Here is a 20,000-nt window from a genome sequence, read left to right as displayed (position 1 = left end):
ACAAATCTTTAAGGTTGTGTTTTATAATGCTACTGAGCTGGAGTGGGGTGGGAGCAGGGTCAGCTTCAACAACAACACGACTCACAGCTCTCCTCCGAGCATGCTGAGCTCTGCAGTGTTAGCATTGCGCTACGGCTTTAATTAAAGCAATCAAACCTGAACATCGAGAAGCTAATCAGCTAAGCTAACTCTGTCAGTGGGAGGAGCCATTGTGAGGGGCTCTGTAAGTGAGGGAGGGAAGCTTCTGTGTTGTATGTCTTTTGTTTCCTTAAAGCAACACTATAGTATTGTTCCCTTAAATTGTCATTGTTACTCCAGGCTCAGCACCATAGAAACGGCACTATGTACCTTTTGGAGGAGGGGCTGTGGGGACTGCCTAGCCTTCTGAGAAAAGCACAGATGAAACGTGAGCTTGCTGCAGTGAACAAAGTGTGAGACACTGAGCTGTTGCTCAGAAACGCTTTAGCCAATGGGCACACACTCCTTATAGATGTCTGTGAGGAGTGTGGTGTGTTCTCTCTGTGTCTGTGTGGGTTTCCTCCAGGTGACTGTCTGCGAGGAGTGTGGTGTGTTCTCTCTGTGTCTGTGTGGGTTTCCTCCAGGTGACTGTCTGTGAGGAGTGTGGTGTGTTCTGTGTTTGAGTGGGTTTCCTCCGAGTGACTGTCTGTGAGGAGTGTGGTGTGTTCTCTCTGTGTCTGTGTGGGTTTCCTCCGGGTGACTGTCTGTGAGGAGTGTGGTGTGTTCTCTCTGTGTCTGCGTGGGTTTCCTCCGAGTGACTGTCTGTGAGGAGTGTGGTGTGTTCTCTCTGTGTCTGTGTGGGTTTCCTCCGGGTGACTGTCTGTGAGGAGTGTGGTGTGTTCTCTCTGTGTCTGCGTGGGTTTCCTCCGGGTGACTGTCTGTGAGGAGTGTGGTGTGTTCTCTCTGTGTCTGTGTGGGTTTCCTCCGGGTGACTGTCTGTGAGGAGTGTGGTGTGTTCTCCCTGTGTCTGCGTGGGTTTCCTCCGGGTGACTGTCTGTGAGGAGTGTGGTGTGTTCTGTGTCTGTGTGGGTTTCCTCCCATGCTCGAAAATCACGCGTTGGTAGGTGGATTGGAGACTCAAAAGTGTGTAGGTGTGTGTGTGTGAGTGAATGTGTGAGTGTGTGTCACCCTGTGAAGGACTGGGGCCCCTCTAGGGCGTGTTCCCGCCTTGTGCCCAGTGATTCCGGGTGGGCTCCTGACCCACCGTGACCCTTACAGGGACTCCTCCTCCGAGGACGGAAGATGTGTGAAGGTGTGGATTTTGTTTACCTGTGAACGAGCGCCTGCACGGTGACGTGAGGAGCGAGGGATTGTGGGAAGCTGTGTTCGGCTCAGCCTCTGTGGAGGGCTGGTGCTGATTGGGTGGGATTTTTCTGTCGTTTTTGCTGTTTTCTCGCTGTAAGGTTAAGTGCTTGCAGAGAGCAGATAAGTTCTGTGCTGCAGAGAGATAGGACGAGGAACAGTGTCGGGAACGATAGAATACCCTTCTGCTCCGCCCCCACGATGTCTCTGTCTCTCTCTCTCTCCCTCCCTGTCTCTCTCTCTCTCTCTCTCTCTGTTTCTCTCTGTCTCTCTGTCTCACACACACTCTCTATGTCTCTCTCTCTCTTTCTCTCTGTCTCTCTCTCTCTCTCTCTCTCTCTCTCTCTCACACACACACTCTCTCTCTCTCTCTCACTCTCTCTCTCTCTCTCTCTCTCTCTCTCTCTCACTCTCTCTCTTTCTCTCTCTCTGTCTCTCTCTCTCACTCTCCCACTATCTCTCTCTCACTGTCTCACTCTCTCTCTCTCTCTAATTAAAAAATGAATCAAATCAGGGAGTGGGAGGTGTGCGTGTGTGTGATTCAAATGGGTCATACAAATCAACTTGCCGTTTCTCTCTCTCTCTCTCTCTCTCTCTCTCTCTCTCTCTCTCTGCGTGTGTGTGTTGATTATCGAGCGTCCTCAGGCCAAGATTACACTCGTTCCGTCCTTTAGCTTTTATTGCGCAGCAGGCTGATGTTTAATTAAACTTGACTCTCACAGCACAGAACCTCCTTCAGCTCCAGCGCCATGAGAACCACACGGAACCATGGAGTGAAACATGGAGAACCACAGGTGACGTGGAGAACCACAAACAAAGGCTCACAGTGTACCACGGGGAAGCACAAAGACCCAGGGGGAGATATGGAATACGGAGGAACCATGTCAAAGTGTGATGTGTCAAAGGAAGTGTGGCTTTGTACCCCTTTATCACACACGGGGCATGGGGCATGGTGACCTTAGGCTCATGTGCAGCTGCTCCAGCGTGTCCCAGTATAACATCTGCAGATAAGAACATCATAAACACTCAGTAACAGGGCTATGGGCCACAGTCTTCTGTGTGTCAGAGGAACCTGATGGACCCTGACGTAATTAAGGAACAATGTTTGAGGGGAAGTGGGCGGAGCTAGAGACAATATCTTTTTTCCAGCTTTGTGCAAATTAGGAGTGTGTGTGTTTGTGAGAGTGTGTTTGTGTGTGTGTGTGTGTGTAAGTGTGTGCATGTGTGTATAGGTGAGTGTGTGTGTGTTTGTGAGAGAGAGTGTGTGTGTATGTGTGTGTGTGTGTGTGTGTGTGTGTGTAGGTGTGTGTTTGTGAGTGTGTGTGTGTGTGTGAGTGTGTGCATGTGTGTGTGTGTATAGTTGTGTGTGTGTTTGTGTATGGGGGGGGGGGTGTTTACCTTCCCTCCTTCAAAATGTACATAGTACAGTTTCTGTGTAGAACTCTATTCAACACAAGAACCATCCGACAGAACCATCTTAAATTAAAGAACCCGTTAACAGTGTTGCTTTAATGTCCATCAAGGGTTCTTCATTAAGAGTTAGGAACATGAGTATCTACACTATGTAAAATTGCTATGTTGGCTCCTGGGCTCCCCCTACAGTCTCAGCGTATAATTCACGTGTACAGCACTGTCCTAAAATGAAGGCTTAGGAAGAGGTGGAGCTTTCCTACCCTCCTTTAAACATTACACAGTGCAGTTTCTGCAGTGCTGAGCCTGGAGTAGCAATGACAGAGGTTCTTTTCTCTCTGTCACAGCTCAGTGGAACATCACAATGATTGTGAATCTGTAATTTGAAGGTAAACAAGTTACGTAGTGTTGCTTTAACTGGATTCGTTGTGCATGATTTCTATTGTCGTAAAACATGGTCCCGTTATTAGAGGAAAGGTTGGTACTAGTCAGGTCTAGGACTTGAACCCACACCCTTATGTTTACACGTAGAACACAAGGCACCCAGAGTGTCGGACTTCTCCCTGTTCTACAACACGTTGTGTGCTGTCACCGGGTGTGTCATTAGCGCGTGTTTCCCTGCGTCACCTTTGTGTTTTAATCGCACCGGGAGCTCAGCGGGGAGCGCCTTGTTCATTCAGAAACGACACGACGACATCAGCTCTGTTCAGATTAAACCTGCACTGCCGTTTAACCCCAGCAGGAGGCCTGTCTAATCATTTACTGCGAGGTTTCTCAGATGAACTCCGGCGCTGACGTAGGGCCTCCTGCTCCGGCGTGTTTAATTCCGCGCCTTTTAAGTCTATGATTTGAAATGAGAATTCAAAACAGCAGAGGGTTTTCTTCTGGGTTCGGTTCCTGAGCAACAAAGCGCAACACGCGTCTGTTTACTTTAGATATTGTCAGTTTGATTATAGCAAATGTCAGCTGGATCGCATCTCACATGCTCTTTTATTTGCTGCTCTTCTGGGTGTAATTTGGAGTAATGCTTTATCAGAACGGATAATTGCGGACTCTATTCTTCGCGGCTCGGTGCAGATGTACTGTACACAAAAGCGGCCGTCCCTGTCTCTACCGTCCGACGCTTTTATCTCCACTGGGATTGTGTGTGTTTGGCACGAGGGGAATTGCTAACAAAGCTATTAATATTCAGGAGCTGAAATGTGCGAGCGACAGAAAGTGACTTTGATTATTTATTCAGAAAAGAAAAGGGATGAATCTTCAGATGACGTCTTCCTGCCTGGAGACTGGAGACTGGAGACTGGAGACGGATAATGCCCTGAAGAAGACTCTCGCCCTGGAGCGCAGGTGTGGTTCTGAGCCGAAGGAGATTTGTTGCCTTTTTGTTGCCGCTGTAGGAACTAAGCCTTGACGGTAGTTTCAGGAGGTCAGTGTTTTGATCCTCTGTGATGCCTCAGAGCACAGCTGGCCTCGCTCTTTGGGTGGATTTGAGATTCTCCTACTGTCTCTCGTCTCGTGGCAGAGTGAGCATCTCTCAGCTGATGTGCCGGACCTGGGCAGTCAGCGCCCTCCTCTAAAGCACATGTGTGTCCTCACCCTTCCAGCGGGGGGTGTCTCAGTTGAAGGACACATCCTCCTGGTTGATGAATTTGAGGACGACTAAAGTATGGATGAATTTTCTGCAGAAATACGGGGGATAATATATATTCATTCATTCATTCACTCATTGTCTGTAACCCTTCTCCAGTTCAAGGCAGCGGTGGGTCCAGAGCCTACCCAGAATCACTGGGCACAAGGTGGGAACACAACCTGAAGGGGGCACCAGTCATGCACAGTGCGACACACACTCACACATTCACTCACACCTACGGACACTTTTGAGTCTCCAATCCACCTACCAACGTGTGTTTTTGGAGTGTGGGAGGAAACCCACACAGACACAGGGAGAACACACCACACTCCTCACAGACAGTCACCCAGAGGAAACCCACGCAGACACAGAGAGAACACACCACACTCCTCACAGACAGTCACCCGGAGGAAACCCACACAGACACAGGGAGAACACACCACACTCCTCACAGTCACCCGGAGGAAACCCACGCAGACACAGAGAGAACACACCACACTCCTCACAGACAGTCACCCGGAGGAAACCCACGCAGACACAGAGAGAACACACCACACTCCTCACAGACAGTCACCCAGAGGAAACCCACGCAGACACAGAGAGAACACACCACACTCCTCACAGACAATCACCCGGAGGAAACCCACACAGACACAGGGAGAACACACCACACTCCTCACAGTCACCCGGAGGAAACCCACGCAGACACAGAGAGAACACACCACACTCCTCACAGACAGTCACCCGGAGGAAACCCACGCAGACACAGAGAGAACACACCACACTCCTCACAGACAGTCACCCGGAGGAAACCCACGCAGACACAGAGAGAACACACCACACTCCTCACAGACAGTCACCCGGAGGAAACCCACACAGACACAGGGAGAACACACCACACTCCTCACAGTCACCTGGAGGAAACCCACGCAGACACAGGGAGAACACACCACACTCTTCACAGACAGTCACCTGGAGGTAATAATGAAAATAATAATAAATAAATAAATAGTATGTGTTCTATACTTCGTCAGATTTCACGGAGAAACGTGAGGAAGTTTTTTACCTGCTTTTGTTGGAGGTTTTGTTCCACGTTGTTGTCAGTAAACAGCTAATGAACAGCTCAAATTGCCTCTTAATTTATGCACTTCATGTTTGACTCTATTTCAGAACTCTCAGCACTTTCCACAACACAAAGAGCAAAGTGCTTCAGAGCTCATTTACATAATCCCTCATTTATGAAGTTAACGAGCGTCCAATCAGAGTTAAATAAACACAGCGTCTGCTAATCGCAAGGAATATGCAAATGTGAAAGAATGACTCCAGACTTCCTGGCTCCCAGTTCAAGCCTATAACTTAACCCTGAAATATTCATTACGTTATTATTAATTACATTACCCTATTAAAAATGAATTACCTCCTCATTAAATATTAATTAGCTCTGCTCTGTCATGTGGTGATTAAAAACGGAGAGGATTTGTCCGTGGAGGACAGGAGGACAGGGAAAAATGGGGGACAGGAGTCCAGTGGTAGGTCACTAGAGCTGTGGACACTGTTTAATGTGCATTTACATGAGAGAGAGAGAGAGAGAGAGAGAGAGAGAGAGAGAGAATGGATGCGGTGAAAGAGAGAGTGGGGGGGGGTGAGATAGAGAGAGACTTACTGGACGATACTTTACAGGAGTCCACTCCACTGCCCACAGAGAAGCACTATGTAGTTCTACTGTTACAGTCTGCACTCTGACTGTTGCTCTGCATACTTTTGTTATCCCCCTCTCACCCCTGTCCTTCAATCCTCAGGACCCCCACAGAGCAGGAACGGTGATATGGTGGTGGTACACGGCTTTAAAATAAACTTTTCAGTATTCTGCTGCGTCCTCTTTTTTCGTGCCGAGGACACGGGGCCCGTTTCGCTCGTCCTCCAGCAGAGCGTCAACGAAACTGAGCGATGCTGACACTCCGCTGGCAGCAAACACCAAACGCCATCACACGAGAACGCAGAACACAAACTCAGACGTCAGCTCCAGTGATCCGCTCCTCGTATCTCCGCTGTCAGCTCGCCTCTCCGTCCTTCAGCCGCCAACAGATTGGACGCTTCACGCTGAGCACATGCTTTTAATAATCTTTAAACACACTGGGATCTGGAGGAGCGCCTTGAATCTGTTACTGCAGCAAACAGAGGGAGAGCGCTGCTCTGCTCACAGTTTATCAACAAGAGCTCAGAATATGAGCAGTGAAATCAGCCCTAACTCCTAATGTTTATAGGATGTGATACGTTTTGACTGGTAGGTGTTTAATCATCACTAAGCAAGCTCCCATCCAGTGGTGGCGCTGTTTACCTAAATCCACTCACAGAGCTGCAGAAACAGTGCTGTAAACTGTTAAACTCTGTCTCAGTGTGTATAACGTACTAACCTTAAAAGTGTGAGATTGACAGGCTAATACACAGATTGCTAGCATACTACACAGTTTCTTATAAACAGGATGTGATGAACTGTTGCTATGACAACGCAAACCAACCAAGCTGCAGTTGCCACCATTTCCTTCATTTTTTTTTTTTTTCAAAGGCTGGAACTCAAATATCTTCCTGCACACTACGTAGTGCACAGTGTAGGTCATAACAAGACTTTATGCACTAAAGTGTGCACTGCATGTTGGGAAATAAAATAGTTTATATTTGATATAAGCTCTGTCTAACATTTAATGCACTGTGTATAATATTAGTTTCTAATCCTCAAGTGTGGGATTGGGGGAGCATGGAGCACAGAGCTAATGCAGCTATTGGTGTATGTATATATACACATATATACATCCTGGGTGTGGTCTGTTAGTAAAGACCTGGTTTAACACAAGTCGCATTGGAGCCTTTTCATTGGTCCATTTGACGCAATGGATAGACCACTGCTAAAGAAACAAATAGTAGACAAAGGAGACAATGGAGATACGTGGTTTTGTTCTAAGACTCCGGTACAGTCTGAGAGTCTTATTGTTTTATATTCATGAATCCCACTTTGGGGGTTCCCTCTCTGACTCTCCTTTGGATGGTTCTTTAAAAGTACGCTCGAAGCCACTCGACTGAAAGATCCTATCAGGAACTGAGGGTCCTTTATGGAATGGCTCCAAAGAACCCTCTATATTTAAGAGCGAAGGTAGAAATTATTTTTTAAATCTGATGTCCTCTTTGGCTGTTATCGTTTCTGAGGATGAGGGTCATACTGTACCTCACATGGCAACTTTAAATGCAGTGAGGTTTCTAAAAAGACCACATTTGACATGTTTTGCTTTATTATAATTCTGGATTGCTAAGTGAACTCCCATCCACTGGTGGCGCTGTTTCATCCACAGCATCTTCCTATTACCATGAAGAAGAATCACAGAAACAGTGCTGTAAACGCTTTGTGAGAATTACACAAACAACACATTGTTTTTTATAATATTTTTTATGATCTGAGCTTGAAGTTTAGGGTTTAATTAGAACATTAAAGAAGCACAAAACATTGCCATTTTTAACCCTTTGGAGCTCAGTGCTATGTTTGTGGTGAAGTTAAATTTAGATTTAGTTATAAGCTTATGTTCAGGTTTACGGTTTTTGTTTAATGTTTAGTGGACATTTGAAGGCGGATTGTTCTTGATGGGTTGCCAGAAATTAATGTGAAAATCCACAAACCTAAACAGTACACAGTGTACAACCCTGGGAACTGTCTTTGAGTTAAATATGTATAAAATCACCTGAAGCCCACTCTGCTAAACTGACAGGTGTGTGATTTTCCAGCCTTTGTTGGAGTGTGTTGTTTTATTTAGTGATGTTAAACCATGAATTCTGAAAGCAGTGTGTGTCTCTTAGCTCCTTCTTTGGTCTCCGTTGTCTGCCGAAGGCTACAGAGCCGATCTGTGCTCTGGGCTTGGCCTGAATGGACCTGCTGTACACAGCACATCAATTATCCATATCCTTAGAGTCGATTTTCTCTGGAGAACCACGGCTATGGATCTCACCGGCCAGCGATGCGCTCTCTGTGTTCGTCGTGTACTGGAACACGGGCTGGAGCCTGGGGAGTGTGTTTGTTTATTGGCTTTTTTATTCCATTAAGTAAAAAGCTTTAAACCCCTTTGTTGTGACGTCAGACCTCAAACCTTTAAGTCTAAACACTTTGGGACTGGTCGTGACACGTTAACATTTCAGTCAAGATTCCTGTCCCTTCTGCTGCAGTAAATGCTTTTTACTTGTTGTTGGGAACATTGCTGTGAGGGGTTATATGGTGAACGGGCACAGGAGCGTACAAAATTGTATAAGAACATCCACAAAGGCCACTGACACACTGAGGTGATCGTCCAGTGCCTAGTGTCAGAGGTTAATAAATACATTGTGTTAAATAAAGTGTACACAGCTCCAGGGGCCTGGAGGTTGTGGGTTTGATTCCCGCTCCGGGTGACTGTCTGTGAGGAGTGTGGTGTGTTCTCTCTGTGTCTGTGTGGGTTTCCTCCGGGTGACTGTATGTGAGGAGTGTGGTGTGTTCTCTCTGTGTCTGCGTGGGTTTCCTCCGGGTGACTGTCTGTGAGGAGTGTGGTGTGTTCTCTCTGTGTCTGTGTGGGTTTCCTCCGGGTGACTGTATGTGAGGAGTGTGGTGTGTTCTCTCTGTGTCTGCGTGGGTTTCCTCCAGGTGACTGTCTGTGAGGAGTGTGGTGTGTTCTCTCTGTGTCTGCGTGGGTTTCCTCCGGGTGACTGTCTGTGAGGAGTGTGGTGTGTTCTCTCTGTGTCTGTGTGGGTTTCCTCCGGGTGACTGTCTGTGAGGAGTGTGGTGTGTTCTCCCTGTGTCTGCGTGGGTTTCCTCCGGGTGACTGTCTGTGAGGAGTGTGGTGTGTTCTCCCTGTGTCTGCGTGGGTTTCCTCCGGGTGACTGTCTGTGAGGATTGTGGTGTGTTCTCCCTGTGTCTGTGTGGGTTTCCTCCGGGTGACTGTCTGTGAGGAGTGTGGTGTGTTCTCCCTGTGTCTGTGTGGGTTTCCTCCGGGTGACTGTCTGTGAGGAGTGTGGTGTGTTCTCCCTGTGTCTGCGTGGGTTTCCTCCGGGTGCTCCGTTTTCCTCCCACAGTCCAAAAACACACGTTGGTAGGTGGATTGGCAACTCAAAAAGTATCCGTAGGTGTGAGTGTATCTGTGTGTGTGTGTTGCCCTGTGAAGGACTGGCGCCCCCTCCAGGGTGTATTCCTGCCTTGCGCCCAATGATTCCAGGTAGGCTCTGGATCCACCGCGACCCTGAACTGGATAAGTGTTACAGATAATGAATTAATTAATGAATAAATAAAGTGTGCTGTAGATTTAACACATCCATACGATCAGGAGAAACATCAGGAAACACGCTGTTCTTCACTCGCTCACAACACAGAGACTACTTTTTTAGAGCAAAAAATTGATATATTTCCTAAAATATATTTTTACAAACACCATGTTAACTGAGAAAATAAATGTTAAAATAATAACGTTAGGGGCCCAGGGTGCTGTATATTTACTTCATATTTTATTAAAGTCAGTTACAGCTAGAACACATCGTACAGAACTTGGGAACGTCCTTTAAGTCCGATACATTCGAGTTCACCTTTTGGAGATGTGTGTTAATGCAATATGATCATTCCCTTAGACTGTAATACTCTACAGGAAGTACAGGGGGCGATGTACCTTGTATTGACATGTTGCACTCTTAGGAAAAACATCCCCTGTTGCAGAGGCAGAAGTTTGAATAATGGCCCGATAATGAGGAGGAACTAAAGACAGCCCTGCACTCGGTTTAAGGAGGTATTGTTTTCTTTGTTATGTTTGATTTGCAAAACAAAGCTGTTACCGCTGTGTCTTTTTCAGCCCAAAAGTCTGGTAAATGAGATATGTCTCTGTTTCTCAGATGAAGCTCATGCAGTGGTTCACTCTGAATGTCTTCAGTCTGAAGCCTCGACTCGTGCAGGCGTCTGAAGCCCTGATTAGGGCGAGTGGGCCGATGCCCGCTGTGGGCTGGGGGAGGTGATCTTTGACTTTATACAGCTTCACAGGTTCAGGGCCATAACCTACAGCTCTGAATATTTGTCTGAACTCAGTGAGACCCACTGTGTATTTGGGCTTTATACAGATTCTGTGCTGATTATTAAAAATGTTTATCTCAGAGAATTCTCCACCTTAAATATCCCTGGGTCAGTTTGTTTTTCAGTGAATTAGGGCTCGTTTGGGTCAATGGCACAATGAAAGTGTTTGAAACTGTCCACGTGTGTGTATGTGTGTGTGAGTGAGTTGGTGAGAGAGTGAGTGACTGGGTGAGAGAGTGAGTGATTGGGTGATTGGGGGAGTAAGTGAAACTGTCCAAAGTTATGAGTGACTGTGTGAATGTCTGTGGGGTGTTTGGACCTGTGATTGGGTGAGTATGTGACTGGGTGATTCACAGGTGTTAATGAGTGACTGGGTGATTCACAGGTGTTAATGAGTGACTGTGTGATTAACAGGTGTGAGTGAGTGAGTGAGTGAGTGATTGAGTGACTCTGTGATTCACAGGTGTGAGTGAGTGAGTGAGTGACTGGGTGATTCACAGGTGTTAATGAGTGACTGTGTGATTAACAGGTGTGAGTGAGTGAGTGAGTGAGCGATTGAGTGACTCTGTGATTCACAGGTGTGAGTGAGTGAGTGAGTCAATGAGTGAATGACTCAGTAATTCACAGTTGTGAGTGAGTGACTGGGTGATGTACAGGTGTGAGTAAGTGAGTGACTGGGTAATTCACAAGTGTGAATGAGTGAGTGAGTGAGTGAGTGAGTGACTGGGTGATTTACAGGTGTGGGTGAGTGAGTGAGTGACTGATTTACAGGTGTGAGTGACTGGGTGATTCACAGATGTGAATGAGTGAGTGAGTGAGTGACTTGGTGATTCACAGGTGTGAGTGAGTGAGTGACTTGGTGATTCACAGGTGTGAGTGAGTGAGTGACTGGGTGATTTACAGGTGTGAGTGAGTGAGTGACTAGGTGATTCACGTGTGAATGAGTGAGTGAGTGAGTGAGTGAGTGAGTGACTCAGTGATTCATAGGTGTGAGTGAGTGAGTGACTGGGTGATTTACAGGTGTGGGTGAGTGAGTGAGTGAGTGACTGATTTACAGGTGTGAGTGACTGGGTGATTCACAGGTGTGAATGAGTGAGTGAGTGAGTGACTTGGTGATTCACAGGTGTGAGTGAGTGAGTGACTGGGTGATTTACAGGTGTGAGTGAGTGAGTGAGTAAGTGAGTGACTCAGTGATTCATAGGTGTGAGTGAGTGAGTGAGTGAGTGACTGGGTGATTCACAGGTGTTAATGAGTGACTGTGTGATTAACAGGTGTGAGTGAGTGAGTGAGTGAGTGATTGAGTGACTCTGTGATTCACAGGTGTGAGTGAGTGAGTGAGTGAGTGAGTGAGTGAGTGAGTGACTCTGTGATTCACAGGTGTGAGTGAGTGAGTGAGTGAGTGTGAGAGTAAATAAGGCCTTTATTACTCATTTTCCTAACATTGGAATATTGAACTTCCCTTCACCAATACCCCAGATGGCTGCAATATTCAAATGAACACCTTAATCATTATCGATTCATGTTTTTAGTCTTAATTCTGATCATGTCATCGATTCAGAGACGTCACAGATGGGTTTCTGAGGGCGTTTAGTTGCATCAGGACCTTCACATCCATCAGTAAACATCAATAGTTTTGATCAAAGCGACTGGAGCTCATCTTGAAGCACGTCACGCGTTCACAAATGTGTTTTTAATACATTGCAAGGCACCTCACAGTAGGCAGTGGCGCAATCAGTGTAATTAAATGTTCATTTATTTGTGACAGTCGGGGGCGCAATTATTTTCAACTGCATTTAGACAACAACAGAAAAGCAAGAAAGAAGCTAAAGGAAAGAAGGAGAAAGAGAAGGAGGTGGCGGAAGGTGGGGGGAGCTGAAAGGCATTAATTTATATTCATCTAGGGCAGCGATGATGTCCGTGCACGTTCTGTTTTAGGACGGGCTTTATTTAGCTGCGGTTCTGCACTAAGTGTTTCCACTGAGAACGTTAAGAGAACATGGGCCTTTCTCTTTAATGGAGCAGTCACATGTTATTTGTCGTGTATCTGTCAGGTTTTTGTACAAATTAAGAGTCTCCATCAGGAGTTTGTTCGTGTTTTGCTGTGGAATCTGTCCGTGTTTAAAGGACTACATTTATTTCTACAGAGCACTGATATCCGTAACGTTTCTACCTTGAGATAGTGGCTCTGATTGGCTCCTGTCCGACTCTCAGACGAAGCACAGAAACAGTGCTGTAAACTGTCGTTTGAGTCATACACAAAAACATTAAACGTTTAAATTGTTTAAATTATTTCAGAGTTGAGGGTTAAGGCTAGGTTCATGGTTACACTCTTAAATATAAAGGTTCTTTGAGCAGTGACATAGAAGAACCAGATTTGGAACCATGAAGAACCATTAAATGGGTAAAGAACCGTACGATATTTAAAACATATCTCTAAACTAACACATTCCTTCATGGCACTTAATGTAGTTCTTTAAAAACCTTTGTAGCACCTTTATTTTAAAGACTGTAAGGTGAGGGTTTTGACTCTGGGTTTCCAGAAATCCATACACGAATCCGCAAACATATTTAGTACATATTTAATGAGTGTGAACTATATTTAGTACATATTGTACAAATCCTGGGAACAGCTTTTTTTAGTCGAATATGCCCCAATCATGTCAATATCGTTGGATCATTGCTGTGAAGACTTGATTGCACTCAGCCTTGAGGACACGAGTCAGGTCAGGTGTTGATGTTGGATGGTTAGTTATAACACAAACACCGCTCCAGATCGTCCTAAAAGAACTGGACGGAGCTGCATCACCACATGGTGCATCTACCCCGTGTGCCGAGGAGTGGTGTGTGGTTTACTACCCTCCTCCAAAAGGTACACAGCACAGTTTCTGCTGTACTGAGCCTGGGGTAGTAATGACAGTAATGTCTGTTCTCCCTATTGCAGCTCATTGAAGCCTCACAGTGCATTTGAAGCTGTGATTTTATGGTGAAAATACGACCTACTGTTGCTTTAAGTGGATGCTGTTATTAGGAAGCAGTTGTGAAGCCGTCCCCGGGCTGCTGTGCTGTTCCTGAAGGTGGAGGAGGAGATCTCTCGTCAGTTCAGCTCTCCTCTCTCGCCTTACTCTGCGTCTGCTCGGGTTAGAGGTGGCGTCTAATGGATATCGAGTAGCTCGGTGTTACTGAGGGACACGGAGGGGGTGTTAGCCGCCAGTCACTAACCAAAGGAGTCACTGTTCAGAGCGAGAGTGGAATCACACTTTGGGTGACACTCAGAATAAAGATCGTAGGTTTATATTCACCTACTGTTATAGGAAGGTTTATATTTGCACACACACACACACATACACACACACACTAGTTATTAAGAGCACTGAGCACCCACATTCTAGTGATTGGACACACACACTAGTGATCAGCAGCATTGAACACACACAAACACACACACACACACACACGGGATCAGAAGCGTTGAACACACATACACACACACACTAGTGATCAGCAACATTGAACATACACACACAAACACACATACACACACACACACACGAGGGATCAGCAGCATTGAACACAGATACACACACACACACACACACACACACACACACACACACACTAGTGATCAGCAACATTGAACATACACACACAAACACACATACACACACACACACACGGGATCAGCAGCGTTGAACACACATACACACACACACACACACACACACACTAGTGATCAGCAACATTGAACATACACACACAAACACACATACACACACACACACACACACACACACTAGTGATCAGCAACATTGAACATACACACACAAACACACATACACACACACACACACGAGGGATCAGCAGCATTGAACACAGATACACACACAAACACACATACACACACACACACACGAGGGATCAGCAGCATTGAACACAGATACACATACACACACACACACTAGTGATCAGCAGCATTGTACACACACACACATACACACACACACTAGTTATTAAGAGCACTGAGTACACATATTCCATTGATTGGACACACACACACTAGTGATCAGCAGCATTGAACACACACACACACACACACACACAGAGGAGCCTAGCTCAAGGGCACGTCAGCTGTGGATGCAGAGGGAGGAGAAAAGGCTGTCCCTGAACATGATTTAAATGAGTCTGTCTGGTTACCTTTGTTTTAAAGGTTTCAGTGCCATGCTCAAAGGCCCCTTTATTCCTGACGTTCCTGAGGATGGAACCAGCAACGTTCCGGTACCAAGCCCGGTCTCTGAGCATTAGGCTACGGCTGCCCGCCTTTTCTGAGTCTGAGACGTTAGCATTAGCCTCGAAATACTGGAAATAAACATGTCTCTGTGTTTAATCTCCATCTCTCCGTCAAACCCTGCTCTTTCTCTGCGACTCGTGGTCAGATTTACCCTCGTTCAGCCTTTTATTCTCCTTCCCTCCCTCCATTCACTCTCTCATTCCGTCCAGGAGCTGTAGATCACACAAGCCTTTAAGCCTCTATTTCAGGTTGGTTATCTCTCTCTCTCTCTCTCTCTCTCTCTCTCTCTCTCTCTCTCTCTCTCTCTCTCTCTTTATCCCTCCCTCCCTCCTTCATCCTCTCCTTTATCTATTTTCCTCTAAACATTTTGTTTTCTCTCTTGTTTCTCCTGTGTCTCCTTCTCTGTTTATCTCTGTCTGCTCTGTCATAACCTCTTTTCATTCTTTTTTCTCCTTGTTCCTCTTCATTTCTTCATTTCTCAGTTTGTCTCCTCTCCTCCCTCTTCCTTTCTTCCTTTGCCTTTTTCCTCTCTTTCATTCCCTGTTTTCTCTCTTTCCCTCTCTGTCTCTGTATCTCTCTTTCTATTTCTCTGTTTCCGTGGTGACTGTAATAAACACCAGTGTGTGTGTGTGTGTGTGTGTGTGTGTGTGTGTGTGTGTGGGTCTGATAGAGCTGTGGGATCACATTAGCTCCTCAGTGGCTCGAGCTGACAGCTTGTCTATTGCTCTGCTTTTCTGGCTTTTTGCCCATTAACAAGTGTGTGTGTGTGTGTGTGTGTGTGTGTGGTTTGTTCAGAAGAGCTTGAGCAAGATACCTGAATTGAACTGAGATGAAAAGAAAAGTGTATTCTATTTGTTCATTTCAGCTGAGGGTCATTCTCTCTCTCTCTCTCTCTCTCTCTCTCTCTCTCTCTCTCTCTCTCTCTCCTTTCACACACACACACACACACACACACACACACACACGCATTCAACTGCTCCTGTCTCTCAGCACCTGATCACCTTTCATTAAATATGTATACAGACCATTTACATACTCTCTTCTTCTCTTCCCTGTTGTTTGGTCTCTCTCTCTCTCTCTCTCTCTCTCTCTCTCTCTCTCTCTCACACACACACACACACATATACATAGACTAAGGCAGAGAGGGTGAGAGAGCAAATCAGACAATGAAAGAGAGAGAAGGGGAATGAAAAGCAAAGAGAAAAAGAGAAGATATGTGATGAGTGAAGACAGGAACGGAGCAGAGAGAGAGAGAGGGAAAGAAGAGAGGGAATAAAAATAGTGAAATATAGAAAGAGAAAAGGAGAAAGGCAAAGGGAAAAACAGAATACACACACACACACACACACAGAGAGAGAGAGAGAGAGAGAGAGAGAGAGAGAGAGAGAGAATGACCCAGTCAGGTAGATACAAGTCACAGTTGAACCTTTGTGGTGACTTATAGGGTTTGTTGGCAGGGAGAGCTGTTTCAGGGTGTAAATCCTCCACTCTCTGTGTGTGTGTGTGTGTGTGTGTAAACGTTTTTCTGAAGCGAGCGCAGTCCCTCAGCCGTGACGGCGTCAAAGCTCGGCACACTGCAGAGCCAAGAAACACACACTGCTCACAGAATAAAACACACACCGGCTGCGTCCCAAATCGAGCACTTCTCCAGTGCACTGCACACTTTGACTGTGTTTACTGCTTTGCCAATTTTTACTGGAGCTGCGAGGCTAATGTACTGAGTTAATGAAGCTTATTTATACCAGTTAGCACTGTGCAAACTACAAGCCTTAGCTCCTGCCACCATTACTCTCTGTGCTGTCTGTGTTCATCCACAGAGCCGGAGGACGTCAGTCCGGAAACAGGGGGCTATTCGGGATTAGTTTGAGGAGAAGAGGGGATGAGCGTTATGCTAACAAACAGCCATAAGCTCCCTAGCTACATTAACCCAATATTAGCTGCTGTGCATTTCCATTATGTTTGCAACAGGGCCGTCACTCGAGATCAGTGATTAGGGGCTAAGCTTTAACCAGAGGGGTTATTCTGTCAAGGAACCATACAGTCCGATAGCCAACAGCAGCAAAGGGACATGCAGTAACAGCAGCAGCAGCTCCCCCAGGTCCTAGTGCACCCAAGTTTGACCACAGAGAACCGCTGTTGAACATGAAAGAATATGAACATTGTTTTTTTGTGCTAATTCTGGTCGGTACGCCATAACACTGAACTGAATTGAAATTTGGGCTCTGTTTGCTCCGTCTGCTTTGGTCTAAATATATTTGTAGCGCACGTGCCACATTTCAGACTATTCTTTTTCACCTTTCAGTTTCATTCATTCATTCATTCATTCATTCATTATCTGTAACCCTTATCCAGGTTAGGGTCACGGTGGGTCCAGAGCCTACCTGGAATCATTGGGCACAAGGCAGGAACACACCCTGGAGGGGGCGCCAGTTCTTACCTTTCAGTTTCAACCAAATGTAAACGTTGTTTAAGGGGCATCGCCTTTTCTACATGTTTTTGCTGAGAGGGAAATTACTCCACTGTACACTGTCAATATAATAATAATAATAATAATAATATTAATAAGTTGCATTTATATATTGCCGTTATAAAGCCCAAGGTCTGTTTACACAGTGGAGGTAAAGGTACAGTGTGATGATGTACTGTAGAGTTTAAAGGTATTGGATTAGAATAATGTTGATAGTGTACAGTGCAGTGAAATACTGTGTGCAGTGTTTATATACAGTGTATAATATGAAGACTGCATATAGTTTATAAATACTGTGTATAGTCTACAACTACAGTCTGTAGCATGCATCTGTTGTGCATAGAATATATTTATAGCCTATTATTTACAACTACAGTGTATCGTTTATTAACACACTGTTTAATTTCTGAAAGCAGTTCACTTAATATGTGTCTATAATAATTAAACAATGTGAATATGAATATAGTGTAGTGTACATGCAGCACATTATACCAGGTTTATTGTGTGTGACTGTATTGTATGGACACTGATTGTGCATTGTGTGTGATTCTATTGTATAGACACTAGTGGATGAGTATTGTATATGACTCTAGTATAAAACAATGTTTAGTGTATGGAAATACTGTATAGAGTAGTGTAGTCATTGTGTGCAGTGTGTTACTATGTGTATTGTGTTACTGTGTGTAGTGTGTTACTGTGTGAATAGTGTGTGAGTGTGTGAATAGTGTGTAGTGTGTATAGTGTGTGTGTAGTGTATTACTGTGTGTAGTGTAGTGTAGTGTAGTGTGTGTGTGTGTGTGTGTGTGTATAGCATGTATAGTGTGTGCAGTGTATAGTGTGTGTATAGTGTGTGAGTGTGTGTGTAGTGTGTATAGTGTGTATAATGTGTGTGTAGTGTGTATATCGTGTATAGTGCGTGAGTGTGTGTAGTGTGTATAGTGTGTGTAGTGTGTATAGTGTGTTTAGTGTGTATAGTGTGTGTAGTGTGTATAATGTGTGTGTAGTGTGTGAGTGTGTGTAGTGTGTATAGTGTGTATAGTGTGTGTAGTGTGTATAGTGTATAGTGTGTGTAGTGTGAGTGTGTATAGTGTATGAGTGTGGGTAGTGTGTGTAGTGTGTGTATAATGTGTGTGTAGTGTGTATAGTGTGTGAGTGTAGTGTGTAGTGTGTATAATGTGTGTCTAGTGTGTGTAGTGTGTGTGTGTAGTGTGTATAGTGTGTGAGTGTAGTGTGTAGTGTGTGAGTGTAGTGTGTGAGTGTAGTGTGTATAGTGTGTGAGTGTAGTGTGTAGTGTGTGAGTGTAGTGTGTATAGTGTGTGAGTGTAGTGTGTATAGTGTGTGAGTGTATTGTGTAGTGTGTGAGTGTAGTGTGTGAGTGTAGTGTGTATAGTGTGTGAGTGTAGTGTGTAGTGTGTGAGTGTAGTGTGTGAGTGTAGTGTGTGAGTGTAGTGTGTATAGTGTGTGAGTGTAGTGTGTAGTGTGTGAGTGTAGTGTGTATAGTGTGTGAGTGTAGTGTGTAGTGTGTGAGTGTAGTGTGTGAGTGTAGTGTGTATAGTGTGTGAGTGTAGTGTGTATAGTGTGTGAGTGTAGTGTGTGAGTGTAGTGTGTAGTGTGTGAGTGTAGTGTGTATAGTGTGTGAGTGTAGTGTGTATAGTGTGTGAGTGTAGTGTGTGAATGTAGTGTGTATAGTGTGTGAGTGTAGTGTGTAGTGTGTGAGTGTAGTGTGTGTGTGTAGTGTGTATAGTGTGTGAGTGTAGTGTGTATAGTGTGTGAGTGTAGTGTGTGAGTGTAGTGTGTAGTGTGTGAGTGTAGTGTGTGTAGTGTGTGTAGTGTGTATAGTGTGTGTAGTGTGTGAGTGTAATGTGAACTGAGACACAGCTCTCTCTGCCGTTAGAGACGGACGACACACAATAGCAGAGTGAATAAACACGGTGCAGGATTCACACGCAGGGAGCATGTAATAGAAGAAAGCATGAGGGGAAAAAAGCTCTCTCTCTCTCTCTCTCTCTCTCTCTCTCTCTCTCTCTCTCTCTCGAGTATCTTTTAACCTCGCTGAACTGGCGGAGACGGTGAAGGTGGCCGTGCCATTGATTAAATTCGAGCATGGTCAGCTTTGTACAATACAGCAAGCCAAGTGTGTGTGTGTGCTCTCTTTCTATAAAATCAGATATGAAACACTTTATGTTCTGGTGGGTGGTGAAGGGACACCCCTCTCTTTTCTCTCCAGAGTGTAACTGAGATGATAGTGAAGACCACCTCCCGAAAGGAGACTCTGCCCTTTTTATTCCCCGTTAGTTTCTTCAGCGCGGGGTCAGAACTCACTGTGGTGTACGATCTGCTTAATAATAAAACCTTAAGATTCATCGCCGCACTCCTGCTGTAGCTGGAGGAGGCTGAGTGTGTGAGTGCGTCTCACCCAGGTTTGTGTGCATTGTTCCAGATGAGATAACAGTGTGTTTAGCTGCAGGATCCAGACGTCTGGCAGAAGGCCTTGAACCCAGCGATAACTAATCAGAGGAATTAAGCTCTTCACCGTCCCCTGTGTGGCCTGGGTCCAGGATCTCAGTGGAGAAGAGGCGGGGCCTTTACGGCGTGGTGTTTTACGATGCCGTGGTTCAGAGCGACTCATTTCAGACTCTTTCCTTTTCTGCCAGAAAAAACCCTGCTGCAAACGCAGGAGAAATATTCCACTGCTTCCAGCTGATATTGACATGTTTACACTGCAGAAAAAAACTGATGTCTCTGCAAGTGAAACAGGGCTGTGTTTCTCAGACACACTGCAGTCACAGAAGTAAGGAATAAGGCCGAATCTGATAGAGTGTGT

General features: G+C 45.5%; 1 protein-coding gene across 1 annotated transcript in view; it reads left to right on the top strand.

The window, feature by feature from the left end:
- Window positions 1-20,000, top strand: part of cdh8 (cadherin 8) — a 174,836-nt gene that overhangs the window by 10,538 nt on the left and 144,298 nt on the right. The gene's annotated exons all lie outside the window — the stretch shown is intronic.

The sequence above is a fragment of the Hoplias malabaricus genome, chromosome X2, assembly GCF_029633855.1.
Source record: "Hoplias malabaricus isolate fHopMal1 chromosome X2, fHopMal1.hap1, whole genome shotgun sequence".
NCBI lineage: Eukaryota > Metazoa > Chordata > Actinopteri > Characiformes > Erythrinidae > Hoplias > Hoplias malabaricus.
This window is presented reverse-complemented; position numbering and strand designations above follow the sequence as displayed.